Source organism: Pangasianodon hypophthalmus, chromosome 23 (assembly GCF_027358585.1).
Source record: "Pangasianodon hypophthalmus isolate fPanHyp1 chromosome 23, fPanHyp1.pri, whole genome shotgun sequence".
In the NCBI taxonomy this organism is placed as follows: domain Eukaryota; kingdom Metazoa; phylum Chordata; class Actinopteri; order Siluriformes; family Pangasiidae; genus Pangasianodon; species Pangasianodon hypophthalmus.
In genome coordinates, this window is record NC_069732.1 from 4,157,309 (window position 1) to 4,181,562 (window position 24,254).

Consider the following 24,254-nt stretch of genomic DNA (forward strand, 5'->3'; position numbering starts at 1 on the left):
ATTCTCTCATCAATGACCTCTCTCATCAACGAGGCATTTCTACCCACAGAACTACCCCTCACTGGATGTTTTCTACACCATTCTGTGTAAACTCTAGAGACTGCTGTGTGTGAAAATCTCAGGAGATCAGCAGTTTCTGAAACACTCAAACCATCCCATCTGGTACCAACAACCCTGCCAGGGTCAGTCACTGAAATCATATTTTCCCCATTCTGATGTTTGATATGTACATTAACTGAAGCTCTTGAGCTGTACCTGTGTGATTTTATACATTGTGCTGCTGTCACATGATTGGCTGATTGGATAATTGCATGAATGTGCAGTTGTACAGGTGTGCAAATATATTCTCATTGTTAATTCTTTGCGAAAAAAACCAACAAATTAATTTTCTACTCACTTTTGGCTATATCGCTAACCCTTTGGTCACTTCTTCACTACTTCAGAATCATGTTTCTCCGTTATCTAGTCAGATGGAGATTTTTTTTGGTTCAGTACCTTCATTCTCCTCACGCAGTGTGTTTTCTGTTCGACAGTCTCTGGAGTTCAGAGTTCAGAGTTCAGACGGCAGCAGATGAGGCAGTAAGCAAGGTCACGTCCTGCTGTTTGTTTACACAGCAGTGCGACTGCAGGGGCCAAAGTTGCCCTGACATCAAGCGCTCGCTTTCTGATGACGCAAACCAGCGCAGCCGAGCACTCATGGAAACTCGATTTGGTGAAATGAGCGGCTGTGCTTGTTGACAGCAGCGGCTAAAAAGCTAATTGGACACATTTTATGTCCAGGAACAGCAGTAATTTATATAATTCAGTGCGAATTCAGGAACAAAACCCATTCCAGTCATGCTGCAGGTGAATAAAATGATAACAGAAGCCACTTTTTTTTTTTTTTTTTTGCAGATGTTGGGTTGCATTATGTACATTAATAGTTAAGGCTGTTTTTTTTTAAATTAATGTATCTATTCATTGACGATATTAGGCTAAACATCTGGCTCCTATTTTCATGTGCATTTCATTCATTCAGTGTACGTATTGAAAAGAAAATGGGAAAACAAGGAAATATATATATATATATATATATATATATGTATATATATATATATATATATATATATATATATATATATATATATATATATATAGGCATTTTAATTTAAGGAATTTTATTCATTTTTCAAACAATATTGACTCATTTTTAATTGTTTCCAGTTACACAAAGAGTAGAAATAAAATATTTATGAATAAATCATGAGAAAAAATGCTCAGTGTTGGAATTGTAAGTGAAAAAAGATATTTTGAATATATTTGGATATATTTTTAATTTTAATTTTGAAATGAAAAACAAATAAGCACTATGTACACAGACTATCTGCTATTTTATTTTATTTATTAACTAATACATTAAGCAATATTTTTTTTCCCTCGATGTCTTTTTTCAATTCTTTGCTTACTGATGGCTTATTGATAAGCTAGTCATGTTATTACTGTATTTACATTGCAGTCCTTATCCAAAATAAAGACTAAAACAGGACAGATTTTTTCTCTCACTGTATTTTTTGTGGCTTTAATCACAAAAATTGAACCCATTTTAAATGGCAATAACACAGAAAATAGTCAGAAAAACATAATTGTCTGGCGTAAATCTCATGTAATGACAGCCACAATTGAAATTGACTGATTTTTGCCTAATATACTGAATTCTAATTAATTTTTAAGGACAGTTTGCAGATACATTCAGCCGCTCTAAGATGTTGTATTTAACACAGAATTAGGTTAGTAAAAATGGGAAAAACACCCATTACATGGCCTCAACGTATAATCACACAAGTATAGCTGTGCATGTCCTCGGCTCCTGCCTGCCAGAGTCGGCGTATTTGTGCGCAAAGCAGCTGTTAAAGCAGGACCGGTAGAGCACTGAAAGAGCACTCAGAGTGCCGTTCCTGTGATCTGTGCTTTCAGGTTTCCTGTCGAGAGACTGCTGTAGAGCACCACTTAACACCCAACAAACACCACTTCATCCTGGCACACTTACAAATGGTCTCAGAGCGCTCCAGTTCAAACCACTGCGCTGGCAGAAAAACACGGAAAGCACTGATTAGGCCAAAAGTGTGTGTGGAGGCCTGGGAAAACCATTCACATGGTCAAATTTTGACATTTTCTTATTAGATAGAGTTCTGAAAACTACAGAACTCAGGTCTGTTTCTCTATTGCATGCATCTCAGTCACTCGTTACGTTTGTATTTAGGAGAAAATCGGATTTCGAGAGTTAATTCCAATTCCATGAAAAAGGCCACACCAACCTTTACATTTATAACCTAATCTACTAATGGAGAAAACAACATGGAAAAACAAATGATAAAGAATTATAACTTTACAATGGGAAATGAGTTCTCACTTTTGATCACCTGAGGTATAAATCACTCACAATGTTTAAACACGAGCCTCGTCCTCGTCTCTTCACTCCGCTGATCTCAGATAAGGGCTGGGCGAGATGGCAAAGATTTCATATCGCAGATTCATATCGCAATACTGCTCATGATACATTAGCGTTAGGTGCCTTAAAGGCAAACATTAAAGCATTATATATATATATTATATATATGTTTTGCAGCTGATTCGTTTTCAACCAGAGTAGACAAAATAAGAGACCCTTTAAAGATAATCTGTGCAAAAATCTGTGCATTAATGTAATCACATTAATGATACTTAACAGTTATGGTTTATTGTGATGAGTCATTTTTAGGCATTCTGAGGATTTTTGAGTTTTCTGTGTCAGGCTATTGAAATGTAGAAATAATTTTTTAAAAAATGGTTAGCATGAGATTTTCAGTAAGCGTACATAAATGTTACTTAAAAAACAACAAATTATAGTTGAGAGGAAAGTCACTAATATTGTTTACTGAAATTCATAACAGTCGTTTGTTGGAGCGGGTGAACTTTGAGTGTTTTAAGCTACATACTGTATATCCCAATGTTTCCTTTCTCTAATATTTTACTATGAAGCACAAGGATGAAGATGTAGTGATTGTGAGTTTAACATCCAGTCGCTTACAGAGAGCAATCATGGCGTTATAAAAGCAGTGACACCTGACGACACCCACAATACTCTAAGAAACGTATCGTGATGTGAATAATGTTAAAACCACTGAAAGGTGATTAGGCAGGTGGTTTTAATGTTATGGCTGATTAGTGTATATCGTAGCATCAATATCACATCATCATATCACCCAGCCATAATCAAAATGATCGACTAATTGGTCAATAGTGGGTTTCTTTCATCTTTTTGTCAATATGTAATTTTGCACATCCCTACAATAAAGCACATGCACAATCAGCATCCCTGCCAGAGGTCATACTGTATCATAGCTGACACGGTCATAATCCAGAGCGAAGGTCAGACACCTGACATGATTATTATTGACCAATCCATAATTATTGTTCAAAGAGACACGCAAATGTGAGGAGCAGAAAAAAGCTAGAGATGTAAAGGACTAGAAAAACTGAAGTCTCACAAACCAGGCTTCTGGCTATTGTTAAAGCTTCTGCTACTTTTCATTAATAAATGAGGCCAAGACTTGGCAACTTTTATAGGAATTTGACTAACGCTGCAAATGACGAACCACAAAATTTTCCTATTTCCTTGACAACTGCATCAAAAAAAAAAAATTACAACGCCATAAACCTTTTTTTCACTACAGTGACTATATCCTGCTCTGAAAAGCTCAGAGGCTCTGGGAAAATTCAGTGTGCAAATAGTCTCAGATTTTGCAAGATACATTGTACTGAAGATTTGTGTGTGTGTGCTTGTTTACTAACAGGATTGACAGAGAATTGACTAATAATCTTCTAAGATGTCCATTTTGTGTGTTCACCTTTGCAAATTTGCAATGAAAGTGTAAAATACGATACAGTGTTCTAGTCTAAGAGGACAGAGTCAATGCAAACAGATGCATTTATCAGTCACAGTGTGATTTCCAGTCATTTCAGAGACAAATTAAACTGGCTGAAGGGCAAGTATTAAATTAGAGGAAATCTGTTTCCACCATTTGAGGACAAAATAAAGTCTTAGGTATATTTGTAAATTTGATCTAAAATGCATATTTTATGCCAACTGCATTAGTGTGTTAGTAAAAAAAGGAAAAAAAACCCCACAAATATTATTAATCTGTTTAAAAAGATTCAATGTTTCAGTTTTTTTTATGGAGCATGTTACATAATAGACCAGTCTGTGATTTTATTTGCAGAGACAGAAGAACTGCAGGTTCTCCAAGAAGGCTGGAACAATCTAGCAGCTGATTTCCTCATAAAGCCACATCACATAAACTTTATGCAGTTTTAAACCAAGAAGCAATTTATGACCTGATTTAATTTCTTTCTTGGTACTTTACTGCTCAATCTATTATTTAATTTCATGCTTTCAAGCTTTTCAATTCACTATATGTGAAGGCATCTTACTGAAAAAAATGACATCTTACTGAAAAAATGACTTACTGAAAAAATGACTCTTCTCCTTTTTTTATTTCATTCTGTCAGCTACTGTCACATCCAGCTCCATCACCGATCCAGGAGCCATGACTCCCGATCAGGGCTGCGCGATATTGAAGAAAAATGCGATATGCGATAACTTGTTAAATAATGTGATTTGCGGTATAATGCTGTAAGTGTGTAAAATTGATTATATTTTATATTTAAAAAACTGAAAATGACAAAACCAACATACATGTTTCACGTTCTTTTGAGGAAAAGAAAGCATCCTCTGGTATGTGCGTCGCCCTAAAACTTTGACTTTTCGTAACTTTTTGAAGTATTAAAATCAATCAAGCGTTTGCGATATGCAAGATTTTTGATATTTCAATAATTTCGATATATTGTGCAGCCCTACTCCCAATCCCAATCCAGTCCAGATATTACAACTATCTAACTCACCTGAGCTCCAACACACCTGCTTCCTGCCTATTTCTCTGTATTTAAAGACCACACATCCATGCAGTTGCTAGGTTTTCTCATTTCTTTCTTATTTTGTTTGTTCTTGTGTTGTCTTTCTGTTTTTGAACCTCTTTTCCCTGATTCACATTGTTAGTACGATCAGTTGACCTTCGCTTGTTTGACTAATGATTTGGACTGTTCTACATCCTCAGCAATCCTCTCGACTCAGAGTTCATCACAGCTATGCACTGTATTCTAGTTGGCACTCAGTTTTATGCTACATTTAATTTTACAAAGCTGTGTGATTGAAGTATTTGAAGAAATAAAGTGATCATTCTGATTTTCCCGATGCATCTTATACGGCCCTTAAGTCGCTTCCATGATATTTGCTTACAGGAAACATTTTGACATTTGACATTAAAATCTGTCAATGACAAGTTAATGCGCTCCAACTTTTCCATTAAGGCTGTGAACGTGACATCTTACTTGTACTGAGTGGGGGAAAGTGGAAAATCTCGGAAAAACAGAAAAAAAACAGATGTTCGGACAAACAGTGTACAACATATTTTTAAAAAAAGAACAAGAAAAGCAAGCACAACGTAATGTCTAGTGAATAATCAGGATGAATGAAGAAATTCAGCATGTACATCTGGGTCAGTAAATGTTTGGATGTAGAAAATCCTCTGGACTGCAGTACTGAAGACTGTGTCCTACTCATGTAAAACCAGGTTTATAAACGAAGTGTGTTTGATAAAAGGCACAGCGCAGATGACAGATGGCATGTGACCTTGCACTGGTGTGAGGATGTTAGAACTGCATCATTTGCACATAAATCACTTCTAGGTGCTCTTATTGCTGAGCTTTACCATTGAGACGGGGACAGCGGCGGCTCAGAGGAAACGGTTCTGTGCTATTGACCTGAAGAGACAGTGTTCAGTTCCCACAGGTGCCTCTGTAGGGTCCTTGACCAAAACCCTTAACACTCAATTGCTCCTGCGAAGCCGGTCCACTGCACTGACCCTGTGTTTTCAGCTGAGTGTAGATATTGAAAATTATTCAATATCTACAGCACAATCTTAACCTCTAATGACCAAACTGTGAAAAAATTCAAGTGGGATGGTGTGCTCTAACGCTGCGTTCACACTGACACACTCAAATCGCTCTACGCTGGTCTCTAATGGATGTTTCTATCTTTAGTTTCCCGCTGGTTGCCGTGGTTTCACTGGGAGCACCAAGCTACTGTGATATCCACACAAACTACAGAGCTGGTTATACAACGTAGACGTATGAATTTTTTTAAAAAAAATGCTAAAATGAAAATGAATGCCTCATGGTCTACGGCTTGTCATATTGTCTATAGGAGAGCTAGCTATTGGGTGGGAATTGGCAAATGACCAAAATGGGGTAAAAAAAATTTATTTAAATTAACTTAATTTTTCTCCAGGTGTCCTCTTGATGGTTAATGATGATTATCGCATCTGTGATAGTCCACAGGTCTCTGTAGCTGTGTGTGCTAGTGCAGCGGTGGATCAATGGCATGGGCTTAAGGCAATGGGCTCCTGTTGGAAAGTCATTAGTTGAAATCTCAGCATCACCAAGCTGACACCTTAAGCAAAGTTCTTAACCCTCGACTGCTCAGTTGTGTCCTGGATAAAAGCAGGAGCCAGTGCAAATTTCTGCCCAGGTTGCCAGATTGTGTCTCACAACATGGGAAAAAAAAATTTCCCCCACGTTTTCATATTTTTTAAACAAAAACTGAAATGTGGCACATGTGGAACCTTGTGACAATTGATCTTATTTACTTTAGATTTAATTCAGTCACAGCCTGAGAGGGTTCGTAATCAAGGGGAAAGATTTTATCCTGCATGTGGTTTGCAAACAGTTAATCCAGTCTGGCAACCCTGATTTCTTCATAACCTCCTCCTCCAGGTGTTTGTGTGTCTGTTTGTGTTACAGTCCTAACTCTGTTAGTTTGACATGAAGAAATCCTGCTTCGTCTATGCCAGCATGATGTGTAAATCTCAGATAGGGACAGAATTATAGTATTAATACCACTTTGAATCTGAGGAGGACGGGATAAACCGAGAGGGCGGCGTTCTCTCTCGAACTCTCCCTCCGACTGAATCTTGGTCATCCCACGAAAACTGAAATATTGCTGATTACATAATTGACAGAATCTTGCATTAGTTGTGGTTGTTTATATAACTGTTTACATAAAACCCATATTGCTGTTTATATAATTGGTAGCAGCCTGAGTGTGAGAGTGGATGTGTGTGTGGAGCAAATAATAAATCACAGGAAATTAATGACTGCAATCATTGACTTAAGGGAAATAAACAACAGTCTGAGGACTGTTACTACTCTGAATGAATCAGTCAATCTGTCAACCAGATCAGCATGACCGTTTTTATCCCTCCATACAACCTGGAAGAAATTGTAAGGAAGTGCAGAAAGAGTGCTGCAACACTGCTCTCTGCATAAATAAGCAATGAAATGTAGCTGGAGAGTTGTGTTCGGATGGATATGGCTTAGTAAGGGATGTGACAAAAGTGATTTGAGTCATTCTGACACACAGAGTGACTCGACAAGCTTCTAAAATAACCCACCTACTGTACAGCTATTTCAGGTTACACAACCTCCTCACACTGGAAAACTCTTTCCTGATGATATCCAGTCTTCTCTCTTTGTTTGAGTTTCAGAGAAAAGTGTGTTTAAAACAAGCAGGAGTGGGAAAAAGCACTAATCCCAAATGGCTTTGACTCAACACTAGCCTCAATCTCAGGCTGTTTCTCGATTCTAAGAGCGCAAAGAACAGACTTACTCCCTATGCTGTAATATGTTTCAGCTTGTTAATTGATTTACTGTTAAATGGCTAATTAACCAAAAGTTAATTAAGCATGTTTTAATGTAGTAAGCTCACTGATTGCAACTGCGACCTCACATTAACGAAAAACTAAGCTAATAGGTTTACCTTGCCCCAGGATGGAAGCTAGCATAGTTTAATTCAAATTCTTCTGAGAGATAAATCTGATTTTTCAACAACCTCATATATCTCAATCTAAATCATATATCAAAATCATTCTTTTTCGATGCATTATAGATTATTGTCGTTAAAAAGACATTAAAACGGTTACAGTTATGGGTCAGGCTTCCGTCCTCCGCCGTGGTTTTGCCGCAGTGACTTCTGGGACTTCAAGTTCGGTGCGCTCAAGTCTACGTCTGATGCATCCTCAATAATGGAATGACTCAATCACAGGTTTATATGCGCTCATTCTAATACGCTATTGTTTCTATAGTAACCACATACACAGGTGCTTGTATGGGGGATGCCTCATTATCGCATGCCTCATTTTGTCTCATTAACTTCAAGAGAGAGAAAAAAAGAGGCTGGTGAGGGAACGACTGTAGCTACTATAATGTAATTGAGAACAGGAACTAACTTGTTTTGTACATTTCACAACTTTAGATGTAACTATAAATGGATAAAAAGTATGATTTGTCATTCTTTAGTGAAAAACTACTCCTAGGAACATTTCTGTGACACAAGAGGAATAAAACGCTTCAAAATAATCAACTTCTTTGTGGTAATAGTAATTCTGCTTCATTTTTTGATTACCAAGTATATTATTCCTTACATGGCACTGACAGCTTATCAGCTACACATACAGGTCACTTTGTAGATCCATAATTACTTAATGTAACCAATCTCTTGCTGTACACAAAGTATTGGCCCCCCCACCCTGTCCATCATTGGAATAGGACTACCGCTGAGCAGATATCAATCATGAAGTGGATCATTCTCCACACAATGGTGCTATGATGGTTTCTTTGAACTGGATGGATAGAAGTAAAATAAATCTGTAGTATTGTACAGAGCAATGATATACAACAGCGGTGTGTACCTACTAGTTTGAAGTTTGTATACCACTTCAAAAACGTCAAAATGATGAAATCGCTAAAACAGATTTTACAGATTTCTTCATTATCATATATAATATATATGATATAAAAGTGTATTTTAAGATAATGAAAGTAAATGTAAATGTTTTTATGCTCTCCTGCTATTTGGTTTGGATTTCTTCTTCCACTCTTTGGCCATGTCTTTGTGTCTATGTCTTTTGTGTTTGTTTTTTCTGATGGTGGTGATGATGATCTCCCTAAACACTCTGCTATCTTTTTATCCTCTTCTCCAGCTCTGCGAAAGCTCAATATTTTCTGTTTTTGGGCCTTTTAGGTGTTTTTTTTTATTCCCATTGACTCTTAACTCGACTGCCTGCAGCAAAATGCTTGAGAGTTTCTGATCGAATTTTTCATACCTGAAATAAATGTTTAACGTAAAAATGGTTTGAATGTTTGAAATCATTTGACTTCTTAAAGGCACAATTGAATAGTACATGAGCTTGCAAATAAAAAATAAATGCTGGTTTAGACTCAGGGACTTTTCTAGCTATAAACAGTGTAAGTCACGCAGAGCCTCCGAGCCAGCAGGGGGCCTCATAAGAATGCAGGATTTTTAAAAATATCATAAATATTGCATATTTTAATATTCATAGTAATGTTGTAACAGCTTAAACAATTGTTCTATTTGGAGATTAACCCAGAAACCATTTTTGTGTTTGACTAAAATTTGTACTAATTTGTATTTATGGTTATGCGGTGAAAGTAATGTTAATTGCTATTAAAATATCCCTGTGTAATCATTTGTAATCATGGGTATGGGTGAGTCAGGTGCAATAAAATGTTCATGTTAGAAAACACAGTTCGTGTTACTGAATTAAACCTAAAGCAGTGTTCCTGAATGTCTTTCAAATATGAAACGCTGAGTAACTTCACTGCATAACAAACTCTTCTTCTCATTGTCTTTTTTAAAGGTAACTCTTGAACGGCCTTGTCTGAGAAAAAAATAATTAAAAAATATGAATGTGCTGCTTTGAATCACATGCTTCTTGTTGTTAAGGTAAAGCTGATACCTCACTCTATGCATGTGCATAACTTTAGATTGGATAAATCATATTAACCGGCAATTCAGTATGTATGTATGAGCATGTAATAGACATCAGTATGTAACGAGGATTGGGATATGGCAATAAAGTTGACATGAGACATTTCTAACCATTTCTAAGATGCCACGTGCTGCCCAACAGGACAAAAAGTCTCTATGCTAATATAATTTATAGGCAGGTAAGAGGGATCTATTAATACAGCTGACCCCAGCACCTACGTGCACACGCTCAGCTTTGTGCACTAAGACAGATTTAATCAAGCCTCCGCTAATCCATTTAGCGTAATTGCCTATAAAGCTGAAGCTGGTAGAAACAGAGAAGCCAATGCTAACTAAATAAACGGTTGCTAACTGTTTCCTATAGTTTCTCAGGCTGTACTCATGCTATTACTGAGCACGTATACGCCAGAAAAACACACATAGCACACACACGTCTGATTATCTGTGAGGCTGTGAGAGCTAGCACACATGTGGGTGTCATAAATTTGTCATAAAATGCATGTGATATCAGGCGTGTATTTACATTTCAACACACACATATTAACAAGTTACATATAAAACGTCACACGCAATAAAATAATGGAGGTAAGCAAATAATGCCTCCATAAATATGTGTGTGTGTGCCATAAATATGTGTGTGTGTGTGAGTGTGTGTGTATGAATTGAACTGCACAGTCAAAAGCAAAAAATACCCATTTAAATGTTTGGAATTGTGTCACCTAAAACCTTTTTTTTTTTTACAAATATGTATTATATATCTAAATAAATATATAAAATTAACAAATGATATACCTTGAAAGTAATACTACATGTAAGGTGTCTCAAATGGTGTCTGTTGGACATATTAAGTCCCCTTTTACAATGCTGTTATACTATATATCATACTATACCCTATGATATGAGCATACATAGCAAAAAAAAAAAAAAAAAAAAAAAAGCGATTTGGGATTTAGCCTAAAAAAAGATGGAAGATGCTTACATGCAGTTTCCTGAGAAATGTAAAACAAAGCTAAATATCAACAACAAGAAACCATTACTGTAAGGAAAACTGGATCTGAAACTTAAAATTTATGATAAAATGGTTTTGCCTCCTTGTAAAAGGTGGGCAATATGACAAAAAATATAATATAATGATACATGAAGACATTTGTATAATATAAGATATATCATTTTGCCAACAAACTGCCAGCAGAATAGTACTGCATTTAAAAATAAACCTTCAAATTTGAATTTGAAGATAATTTCATAAAATTTCTAGAAAAATTGTTTATTTAACACTGAAAATACAGGGATGTAGGAAAATTTTGAAAAAAGTTACCGTTTTACAATTTTAAAGATTTAACATCAAATCAGCTGCTTCAGCGTTTGTAACTATAGTTTAAGAAAAAAAAAAAAACATTTAAAATATGGATATTATATCGTCACAGTCCCCACCCTACTCACTGTGATTTTCTTTATTTAAAAAAAGGAATTTTTGCGATGAAACCTTATAGTTTACTGTTAATACAAACTGAGGCTCGAAATACCAACATTTTAGGCTCAAAATTAAATCTTGTAAGTAATTCAGATTTAAATACATTTTTTTAAAGGATTTGACATCACTAGTGTGTGTGTGAGTTTGAGTGCATGTACACGTGCATGGCAGGCCATTATCCCGCATCGTCCCCATGGCATGTGTACTTTAGCAGAGCTGCAGCTATTGATAAAAAGTTATTCTTAGCATGTGTGACTCGGCTACATGTGGCATTCCAGGTCCTGACCTCTGGGCTCTGCACTTCCTGTAGTGAGACAGCTCAGACACAGCATCATAACACTCACATGGTGAAATATTTATACCCCGCGTCCATCTTATTATAATCATCTCACCCCCACACACAAACTCAGTGTTCCTTACTACTTTTAGAAGAAAAGATTAGCATCTAGCATCATAAAAAGCATTTCGGTTTGTTGTTTGGAGAAATCTACAACAGAGAATTTCTCTTTTAGACAGGGTTCCAAGTAGAACCCTTTCTAAGAACCTTCGAGAAACCCCTTTTTCCTTCTTTGTCCATCATATTGAAATTGCTTCATAGTAAACACTGAACACGAGGAACATGCTAATATCACAGCAACAACAACTACAAAATCTCTGTCACAATCTTGCCCACCACGGTCTGTGTCATGGTTTCCACGGCAACAGTGACACATGCTTTAATTTTGGCTTTCCAATTAGTCCCATCATTGCTTAATTCCTTTGTTTTGGTCACCTGTGACTTATTTCTCTTGATTTGATTAATAAGAGTACTTAACAGCACCAATTTCCCTTTTTTAAGAGCAAAATAAAAAATAAATTTTTAGGTGAAATCTTTTTTTTACAGGAATGTAAAATGCTTGAGGTTCCTTTTTTTAAAAAAAAAATTTACCAACAGAAAAATGTTCTTATCACTGCCAAAATTGTAAAATTTGGCATCTTCAACTTGTCTAATCTGTCATGAAACAAGACAAACTCCATTTCCCAGAATCCTCAATCAAACAAAGAACTACAAAGACAGTCACATGACCTGTCACATGATCTGCTACCTTGTTCTAGTTTCCCAGACTTCCACTGAAGCATCACCAACTGTTCCAAACAGCAAACTCATAAAAACACAGACTTTCAGTGAATCTTTGCGAAGTCTTGCCCATAGCGTTTCACTCATGCCATGTTACTGAGTGTTTTTTTTTTTTTTTTATTTCCGGTTTGCCTAGCTTAGTTAAATCTGTCTGCTGATTGCCTGATACTTTGTCTGTCACCTTTGCTTTTGGTTTGTGATTTGTTTGCTAAACTTTTTATATTTAATTTATATTTATATATGCTCATTACAGAGGGCATAACTAAGAACGCTATAACCAACAGAGCGTGCAATATGCAAAAAAAAAAAAGTCATTTGAGATTCACGCAGCAGGCTTAAAACTGCAAACTTGTACTTTTGTCGTATTTTAATGTCATCAGACATTCTCTCTATTTTCAGTAAAATTTAAGTATTGGCACCCTTGGCTTCATTTGAGACATTTGAGATCATTACTGAAGGCCAGAAAACTCACTCAATAGTTCTCATGCTCAAATAATCCACCCTGTGATGGAGGCAAGCAACACCTACAGTGCCACACCACGGATTCACACCCGTAAACATAAAACATCAGACCCAAGAAAATCAAGTTTCAAGTACTCATTCGCTTTAAGTAACTGCTTTTATCCTTATCAGGGTCGCAGTGAATCCAGAGCCTATCTCTGGATCACTGGGCGTGAGGTGGGATTCCACGATGGGTGGAGCATCAGTCCATCACAGGGCACCATGCAATCACACACACTCACACACTCATTCATGTCTAGGGGCAATTTATCTTAGCCAGTCCACCTACTAGCATGTTTTTGGGAGATGGGAGAAAATCAGAGAATCCGGAATAAACTTGTACGGACACTGGGTGAACATGCAAAACTCCACACGGAGAGTAACCCGGGCTCAGGATTGAACTTGAGTACTGTTTATCAATTTTTACTGATTAACAATCTACAAAAGATCAATTAATTGACTATTATAATACTCTAATACTAATTGTATATTATAATCCTCGGAGCAGCATGGTGGTGCAGAGGGAAGCTTTGATACCTCATAGCGCCAGCATTCCGGTTTGATCCTGAGATTGGGTTACTGTCTGTGTGGACTTTCACATGTTCTTCCTGTGCCAACGTAAGTTTCCTCTGGTTTGTCCGGTTTCCTTCGACCTCCCAAAGACAAAATGTGTGCATGCATAGTGCCCTGCGATGGACTGGCGTCCCATGCAGCCTGTATTCCAGACTCACACCCAGTGTTCCTGGGATGGGCTCCGGATCCACCGTGACCCTGCCCAGGACAACCGAAGATGAATGAATAATATTTACTCATCTGTTTTTGTCATTATTAACGCACATTATGACTTGCGTTGATCTATCCAGCTTGTAATATTTCCTGGTTTTGCCTTGTTTTAGTCTTTCTACCTCTGTCAGCTCCTTCTCTCAGCTCGTTCGGATTCCTCAGGCATGCCACTTCAATAAAAATAACACTCACCTCCACGTGTGTGTTCCTGAGTGCTGCTACTGTGTCCAGCTACTGAATACACACACACGCCTAATGACTGCTAAAGATCTTCCAGGACTGATAAGAAACAATCACAGCCTCTGTGAGGGTGGGAGCAGCATACAGGGAAAGATAGCGTGTGTTTCTCTTGCTTTTTCTCTATAAAAGAGTCAGCACAAGTGGAAACATGAAAGGCTGTCTCCTGTTTTATCTTGAAAAAAGCTTGAGGAAATTCGAGAGAGGAAAAAGAAAATCGAAGCACTGTGCATAAACAAGCAATGAAACCAGGTGATTTTAGATGGAGATTAGGTTCAGAGAAAATATAGCAAGCCGGAACAAATACATCTGAACAGCCATGAGAAAATGATATACGCTGTATTACAGATGTTATGAAATTTATAGAGAAAGAGAAGAAAAGCCTTGTTAATCACAATAAAGCCATAACCTTGGAACACTTCTTTTGTAACTTTTCAGTTGTAAAGGTGTCATAATATAGAGGTGCTGAGTATAGGATGTGTTTCTCATAACAGAGCTGAAAGAAGCCACTCGAAACCACAATGTGCATCACCACTAGACAAGCCAAGAATTTTAAAAATGACTTCGTTTACATCCCATGAAAACTGATGAAGCCGTCAGGGAAATGTGTAAGTTCAGTCCTGAAAAGAATTCCTTTGGTTTGGTTTCATGTGTCAGCCTTCAGAAATGTTTGCACGCATGCATATTTTACATAACTGATGGAGTCGAGCCTCAGTTACAGGGTTCAGGTCAGAGGATTAAGTGTTGCTTAGTGCATTAGTGTAAATGTGTTACATATGTACAATGGTCATGTTTTGTCCTCATGAACTGTTTTCACACCTGGTTTGTTTGCTAAGGCTCGATTTTTTTGTGACGTATTTTTTTTTTTCATTTGTATTTTTCCACTGGGTTCATGTACACCAAATTATTTGCACACGTGGACTGGTCAGGAATTTGGAAGCTGTGCTTGGCTGCTCATTTATTGTTGATTCGCATAGAGGTCGTTCTCATGACCTTTGGAGGTCATAGAACTGAGAAGATATAAAATAATATAGCTGTGTTTCCATTCAAACGTTCTGCAATTTAATCCAATCTCCGAATAGTCCAATAGTCCAAGCACCTCTCAAAATTCCAGGGGGTGGAGTCAGATCTGATCCAGCTCCTCCTACCGCAGTGGAGTTCAAACAAAGGTCCAGGACTTTTGCATTTCTGAAGCAAGGGCTATCTCGAAATAAATCAGCAAATGTGAATGAATCTGTGTTTCCATTGACTGTGGTCATAAAAATATCACGAAGAAAAAGTGATTTGGGTGAAAAGACTACAATACCTAAAGTTCATGACTGTTTTTTTCACCTGTGTCCAAAAACAGAAAACTTCAGCTGAATGAAGAGATGTAACATTTGATGTTCATTCATTCCCATTCACTTAGCACTTTATTTATTTTGTTAATAAAATCAAGAAAAACGTCTGTGATTTTTATGTGTTTATGATTAGATATATCTAGATATTGCACTGTGACTTACATCTCCTATATAATCATTTATTTAAAAAAAAAAAAAACACGTATTTGTATTTAATGATAGACCTACTTTTCCATTTGAGCCAAGCCTAAGCTTTTTTTGTGCAAATATTTAGGCTTTTCCATTGTTTTTTTTCCCCCAAATTAACTACCAGTCAATAACATACCCATATTACTCAAAGTTAATTAGCTTACACTTTTTATTAGATTCATTTCTCTTTGTTTGATAAAATATTTCTTAAAATGTTATTTAAAAGAAAACAAATGTATAATCCTTGATGTAAAGGCATATTGGTCCACAGGGAGAGGTGACGGTCTTTCATTTTTGGCCATATGTTGAATTTCACCAAAAATGCAGAACAGCTGGTGTTGCATCATTACCCGTTTTTGTACTCTTATCAGTCTGCAACCTTGTATCAACTCGTACATTCTGTTTCAACATTATTAACGCTGAAAGAATTAAAAAAATATTTTTTTTTAAAAAAAGGGAATCTAAATTTATTAGTGAGATAAAGTCCTTCTTGACGTCATTTGGTGCGGAACATCTTAAAACTGTTTTCCTAACAGTATCTACATGAAACATGATTCATGAATGTGACTGAAAACAAGGACATTTTTACTCACAGACAAAAACAGTCCAGCGCTGTGTCTGAAGACCTGGCCACAGTGTCGCCTTTGATTAATTTATCTCTTTTCAGCTGTCTATTTCACAGATAGCAGTTATTATGGTAATAAAATGCAGCAAGGCTGGGTGAAATGATAAAATGATATTGATCATTTGATAAACTACGTCAAAGCGCACTTTTCTCAGAGTATAGCGGCTATCATCATTTACATTTACAGCATTTTGCAGATGCCTTTATCCAGAGCGCCCGGAGACAGCAGAAAGTGCTTTGTATTCTCAAAATCGTACCATCTTAGGGCTGGGCAGTATGACGATATAACATCAATTTCATGATCGGTTATGTCACAACATGTTTTTCTGATATACTGTGATATGGAAGTGGATGATTTGATGTTAAAATGTTGTCTTTAAAATTGCAAAATGTTACAAATTATTAATACTGTTTGCCTTTTTTAGTCTATTTTTCTCTTTCAGTCTGCAAACTACATATCATGATACACATCATGTAGCATCATGATATGATCTTTTTTTTTATTATTATATCACTCACCCATAGTTGTCATGCTAGTTCACCATCAAGCTAAAACCCACACCGGTACTATATTCTATATAGTACCCTATATACTATATAGTAGCTAATCAACTTCTTTAATACGAATACTACTTCTATAATGCTAACTGACTCCACAGTTACTAACAGCTGGACATTGATTGTTCCGTTTTTCTTAATCAATTGTAACTATTTACATTTTTGGAAATGTTGACTTCACAATTTTCTTTTAAAAAAAGAGACTTATTGTCACTTTATTTGCTAAACTCTAACAAAACCCGAATACTGTAATACATATTCATTACCGAGAAAATGTCTCCACATATTGTTATAGGGTATTTTTGCCTTATACCACAGCTGTGAAGAATTCCTTGGTTCTGATTGGTCAATCATCTATAACTATAAGCTATAAATAAGTAAATCACAGGTTTATATTAAAGCGCTTGTCCTTATATGTGATCATTTCTATATTAACAGCTAATTCTCAGGGACTTGTACGGTGGATGTTCCACATAAACAGATGTAAAAAAAAAAAAAAATGTGTGTAATTTTTGATTTGATGAATTTTTAATTTCCTGTTTAGCATTTATGGAAGGAGTCTCCAGTGTCAGTGCTTTGTAACAGTCAGGTAAAGATGTAACTTTAAGTCTTCTGACCTGGGAAAGTCTTCAAGACTCTCTGTTCAAGACTAACAGAAGCTATGTTTTTTGTCTTATTAACTTTAAGAGAGAGAAAAAAGAGAGGCTGGTGAAGGAACGACTGTTTGTAGCTGCTATAATGTAACTAAAACTCTAAAGGAACTAACTAGTTTCATAGACATTCCACAACATTAAATGTAACTACTGTATGAAATTGTTAGTGTTGGCAAATTCTTGTGGCGTAAGAGGAATAAAACACTTTGGGATGTGCTGTTATTGGAAAATAAGCAACTTCCAGTTAGTAAAAGTATCTACTTACACATCACACATTTCTACAAGAGTAATACAACGTCCTTTGAGGTGAACTTAGATTAAATCTATTATGAATCACAAGGAAAATGACATATTGCTGTGGTGAAGGGAAAAGAAGATGCTGAAAAAGTGTGAGCTGACAGAAAGAGCTTTGTTTTTTGGCCATTTGACCAGCAGTAGCCTACGCTTTTATTTCATTCTGACTTTGATGGATGCTTGTTTTGTTGAGCTTCACAATGCATCCACATTTCACAAACCTCTATGAACATCTAAATCCCACCTCATCAGAATTTCTCAGAGAAGCGTGAACCATTTGCTTATGATAAATACACAATCGTGTTTAGATTAGAGACTCTTGGAAGCAACAGTATGTCAGCATACAAGAAAGAAATGGTTTATGTCTGAAGTTAACCATTGTTAAATCATTTAGCTTTGATTGCATCGTTTTAACAAAAGCGTCACTGCCTAAGAGAGCCATTATGGGAAATATACGCATGTCAACTTTTCTGAAAGATGAAATTACTACTCTGAGTTCATATTTTTGAAGACGTTTAAGTGTTAAGAGGTCTGTTAAAAGCAGAAAAAAACCCAATAGAAAAGTCAATGTTTTCAATCAACTTAAAGACCCAAAGTCTGTGCACTTAAGTTGGATGTTAAACAGAGTTCCGAACTGTTCGGTGTCTTTTTAATGTCGGCAGCAAGTCAATACTTAACTGTGCATGCGTGGCTGCGTCCTAAACCACATCATCCTCAAAAAATCATATTAAAATTCTTTTCTTAATACAATTTCATTCAAAGACATTGTCCATTCTGCAGCATTGCATAAAAGAGTTCCACTATTCCAGCTTATTCACTTCATCAGATGTTGTACCACATGACCTCACACACACACACTTAAAGCGCAGCAAGTGCGAATAAAATAAGAAGAATAACAAGATGAAGAATAAAAAAGGGGAGAAACATCATTGGAAAGCTGGGAGTGAATTTTAAAATGCTTGTATTGAGAAGCAACAAGTCTGCCTTCAGCAAGTGTTTAATAATATTATATACTGAATATCAAATTCAAAATTACTAAACTAACGACGACTAAATGCATGAAATGAATGACTGGAGCGAGTGAATCATGACTGCATGTGCTGTCTTACTCAAATCTCGCCAATGACGTATTACCTATAGAGCTTAGAGTTTATCTACACCAATTTTCAGAGTCATTCTTCACAGAAGATCGGAAACATGACTAATTATTTAACTAGATGTTAATATCACTGCTTTCATTTAACTTGGGGAGGCAAATTGCACTCTTGGCATCCTGATATGATTTAGGTTTATACTTAATAGCAGTTATTTTTGTAGGATTTCAGCATTTGGAGTACACAAGTGCAGTAAATCAGTAACTCAGAATGCAGATGGAGCTGTAAATCCTGCTACAATCATGTAATAATATAATAAATATTCATATTGCTCCTTACAAAGTTGGTCAAAGAATCGTGATCTCGATTCTAAGCCAAAAAATCCTGAATTCTGTTTCTGTATGAATCATGCAGCTCTACTATTTATTACATAAATGTGCAATTTACGTGCTCACCAAATCCATTCTCATAATAATCAGAGACAATTAGTCATATTAACACGAAATTCACACAGACTTCATGAGTCATCCGTAGCTCGTGTTGATTTTAATTATTGCTGTTTTAACTGAAATTCCTTCAGTAGAAAGAGCTGCAGAGCAACACTGAAGCCAATACAGTAATGTCTCCATTCATTTTGAACCAAGGAACATATAAGATATTCTGCTAATTCTAACTATGTGCTCTTTTGCTACCTGTTTAAAACCCTGGACAAACTACTGACCCTAATCATTTCAGCTTCAGTCTCATCAGCTGATCTGAAGTTACCAAATGATGTGTCAATCACCATCACTGCATCACTATATTCTATTAAACACATGCAGCACTACATTCATGTACTATCGAATACAGCAGTTTGGGATTTAGAACAAATCCACTGACTCCTCATTTAATTCAGTTACAGGATCATCTCGCACCACAAGCGACGCTGCCTGATATTTTAATCACAAAATCACCTTAGGCTTTTTGAAAGCTTACAAACTCAGCAGCTGTTGTTCTTTCAAGTGTTTTTTTTTTTTTTTTTTTTTGGTTTAAAATCATTGTGTAATGGTACATTCTTGCCTGCCAGCTGTCTGATTAGACTGCCTAGTATTAGTTTAGAGTGAATTGGTTGGTTTTTACAGTGTGATCAGACTGGAAACAATTGATCCAATCTGGCAAACCTGGCTACACACGTGCAATGCAAATTGCATTAGACTCCCCAGAGCTGAACGAATAACAAGTGTTTAATTAACACTTACAGGGTTTAATCAGTCTCATTCTTACAGTGTTTATGAATCTTGTTACTAACTCACCGCTTGTAGAACTTCATTTTGTGCTCTACATCAGCAATTCTGAAATGTTCTGAAGCCCAAAAATGCACAAATGCACAGCACAAATTTATTTTATGGGCATTATTCAACTAATCAAAGTACCATTAGTTACATTTGTACCTCTTTTAATGTACATTCAAACCATTTTGTGCTATATTAACAACACTTTTTTTAAAAGTTACATTCAGTTTGACAATTTTTCTTTTCTATTTGTTTTAACTTACTTAGCTTTAGATTAAACCCATTGAAATCCCTGACAATAAAAAATAACTGTCACCGATACAATACTCAAGATTGGATAGTGGAGGAAAAAAAAGAAAGAATTTGATCCAATCTCATAAAAAAATGGAAAAGATTGGAACTGGGCTTGAAAGAGATTTTTCTGTGGAATTGTAAAAGTGATTTTTGTGTGAAAGCTGCTGTTTTGTGTAAGCCATGTTTTTAGCTGTGTATTTTTGTTTTCCTGTTTCCTGTTTATTTTTTAAGTGCTTCAGTTAAAAAATGATTAAAAACCAAATTTTGCCATCCAGTGGTCTTAATTCATGTCTACACTTAAGTTTAAAAAGTTCGGTACAAAAAACGCTCTGACAACAATAAAGATACGACCTAATCTAAGATAAAAATGATGCAAGAGAGCCTTAACCTGAACAAACAGCCAGATTACAGGCTTATAAACAACCACAAAGCAGGCAGAAATCAGTGATAAACCCTAGCTATCATGTGAAACGAGTGATACTACACACTTTCATCTACCTTTCCTGTCAGCATACATTCGATGGACTCTCATGGCTTTCACATCAGATCCAGAGATTTTCATAGATTAACAGAAATTATACTTAATATTTTATAAACACTGCCTTTTATAAAAAAAATATTTTATTTTAATAATATTTAATCAGTGCAACCCTGGAAAATGATTTGTAAATATCAAACTTACACATTTGATAAATTTATCCACTTAAATATTCCATAGAATGAACAGTTATGAATGTTAAGAGTGGAGTTGTTCACACAATTTCTTACAAATGAACTTTTTAAGAATGAATTTTTAAGAATGTCCATATTCCCTTGAGAACCCACTTAGAAGAAATCATACTAAACCGTACCTTTCCTTGTCTCTGCTGGTGGTATTTTTTAAGCGTTCCACTTTAGTACCTTTAATATGTACAGTATGTTTCACCTGGAAAGGTGGATACGGTGTAGCTTTTTAAAAAAGACTTACGGTACATAATTAGTTTTTAGTAAAGCTTGAAGTGTGAACTACATGCACCTTTTGAGGTGAAAGATACATACTAAAGGTACAAAAGGTGTACAAAAGGTACAAAAGGTTTCTAGAAATGTAAAATTTATATCTGGAATTGATATATGGCTGTAAAGCTGCTTTGTGACAATATCCATTGTTAAAAGCGCTATACAAATAAAACTCAATTGAACTGTACTCTTGATGGTACCAAAGAATGATACAGTTTAGTAATTTTTTTTTTGAGCTTATAGATTCGGAGCTTCATTATCATTCTATTTAAACGGTGCATGTTAAGATGTTAATAGTGAAAAATTATTTTCTATATCCTGAAACTTCCTGACAATTAATATATATATATATGTATGTATATATATATGTTTCATATATACATCTCATATACAGCCTTCTACAAATCAGCTCTCAAAAAAATAAGATGCTGGTGCAAAAAAAGGTACTAAACTGTACTTTTCCTTACTGTTCTTCAAGGTTTTTTGTATCTTTTACCCAGAAAGGTGCATGTAGGGATCCTTTAAAGCTTTACTAAACAACAGAAACTATTAGTGTAATTGTTAAAGGTGCACTTTATCCACATTACAAGGTGAAGCATGCATATTAAAGGAAGAACAGTGAGAAGCACCCTGTTTGCCTGAGGGTGTGTGGGATTCAGATCAGTATTTATCCACTGACACTGCTGCATTAGGGTTAGTGCTTCTGCTTTATTCTAAATATTTACAGGTTAGTGTTTAATCTAAGCAGGTTGCCAACATGAACCTGGTCTAAGCAGCTCAGACAGAGTGTAAAAATCCAGCAAACATCAAATCCAACACTCGTGAAAACGCTGTAGGAATTAATCACGCAAACTTGGTACCTCTTTTCTTTTTCTTTCTTTTTTTTTTTTCTTTGCGTTTTCACTGCGCGCGCGCGTCCCGAGTCCTCGCGTCGCACCCGCTCATTTCCCGAAAAACTTCATCGCCACTCTGAGCTCCTAATCCACTTCACGAGCGCGGTGTTGGTGTTGGTGGTGTTGTTGTTGTTGTTGATGATGATGATGACTTTTGTTGTTGTTGTTTCGACTTTACACTTTGGATTTTAGCGTGGAGTCGGCTCTGAGCGCAGGAGGACTGGCTGACACACACACACACACTCACGCACGCACACACACACGCATACACACACATATACACCCTCCTCTGTCTCTCTGTCTCTCGCTCTCTCTCTCTCAGACACACACCGGCGCGCGCTGACGCGGTCAAAGTGAAGCGCGAGCGCGGCGGAAGGTCTATTTGGATCCCTGTGACGTCACCGCTCCAGCTCCAGCGCCCTAATATTCAGTCAAACTAAACTGAAAGCGGAGATGTGAAGCACGACAGCTCTGTGACTAACCCAGACACGCATTAAACATGCATTAGAAACACACACACACACACACACACTGCTGCTGCTATTGCTGCTGCTATTAAACATCATTCAGTGGCACCTTTAATACACTCACCATACAGTTTATTGGGAACACTTGTACACCTGCTCATTTGTGCAATTATCCAATCAGCCAATCATGTGGCAGCAGTGCAATTCATAAAATCATGCAGATACAGACCAAGAGCTTCGGTGAATGATCACATCAAACATCAGAATGAGGAGAAGTGATCTCAGTGACTCTGACCGTGACGTGCTGGTGGTGACGTGCTGTAACTAGAGTGTTGAAGATCGGAAAAACATCGCCTGGTCTTTTTTGCAATCTTCACCTGTGTGGTTTGGGTGAACCAGTGCCCACTGTAAGCTCAGATTCCTGTTCTTGGCTGACAGGGGAGGAACCCGACGTGGTCTTCTGCTTCTGACAGTCGGAGATGCTTTTCTGCTCACCGTGGATGTAAAGAGTGGTTAATGGAGTTACTGTAGCCTTCCTGGCAGCCTGAACAAGTTTGGCCATTCTCCTCTGATCTCTCTCATCAACAAGATGTTTCCTCCCACAGAGCCTTTGTTTTCCACACCATTCTTAGTAAACTCTAGAGACTGTTGGTTGTGAAAATCCCAGGAGATCAGCAGCTTCTGAAATACTCAAACCAGCCAGCTTCAAAAAAAGTATTTGATGGTTTTCTGTCTCAATCTTGACTCAGTCTTGCTTTCATCTGGACACAACCTTGACTTGGCTTTGACCCCCTTAAGACCTGCTCTTGACTTAGTCTTGGCTAGTCCTGGTCTTGGACTTGACAATGGTCTTGACTACAGCACTATATTACACAACAACTTAAAATTGTACTAACATGAGGAACTTTTAGCCTAGACTGATCAGCTAACGTTACTGCAACTGAATAGCTGTTTTGGCTAGCAATGTCAAATTACAATGTCTGGTTGGTCAAGTATTTATTTTTTTAAATGCATTTTAAAAACAGCCAATTGCCCTCAAGTCTGGTGGCCTGCATACAGTTGTGTGTGTGTGTATTGTACCTGTCAAGGGGTGGGATATATTAAGCAGAAAGTGAACAGTCAGTTCTTGATGTTGTTGGGGCTGCGTAGCCAGAGACCGGTCAGAGTGCCCATGCTGACTCCTGTCCACCACCAAAAGCACCTACAATGGGCATGTGAACATCAGAACTGGGCCATGGAGCAATGGGAGAAGGTGGCCTGGTTAGATGAGTCATGTTTTCTTTTATAACATGTGGACTGCTTGGCGCGTGTGCGTCGCTTAGCTGGGGAAGAGATGGCACCAGGATGCACTATGGGAAGAAATCAAGCAAGCAGAGGCAGTGTGATGCTCTGGGCAATGTTCTGCTGGGAAACCTTGGGTCCTGGACTTCAGGTGGATGTTACTTTGACACGTACCACCTACCTAATCATTGTTGCAGACCAAGTACACCCCTTCATGGCAACGGTATTCCCTAAAGGCAGTGGCCTCTTTCAGCAGGATAATGCT

The 24,254-nt window shown here is 36.9% G+C and overlaps 1 protein-coding gene across 1 annotated transcript in view; it reads right to left on the reverse strand.

Annotated features, from left to right (window-relative positions):
* The window catches only part of gcgra (glucagon receptor a), a 71,129-nt gene extending 48,535 nt beyond the window's left edge, over positions 1-22,594 (reverse strand). Inside the window, exon 1 of the mRNA XM_026946077.3 lies at positions 22,209-22,594. The gene's annotated coding sequence lies outside the window, so the exon portion shown is untranslated. The remainder of the gene's footprint in view (positions 1-22,208) is intronic.
* Between the last annotated feature and the right edge of the window lie 1,660 nt (positions 22,595-24,254).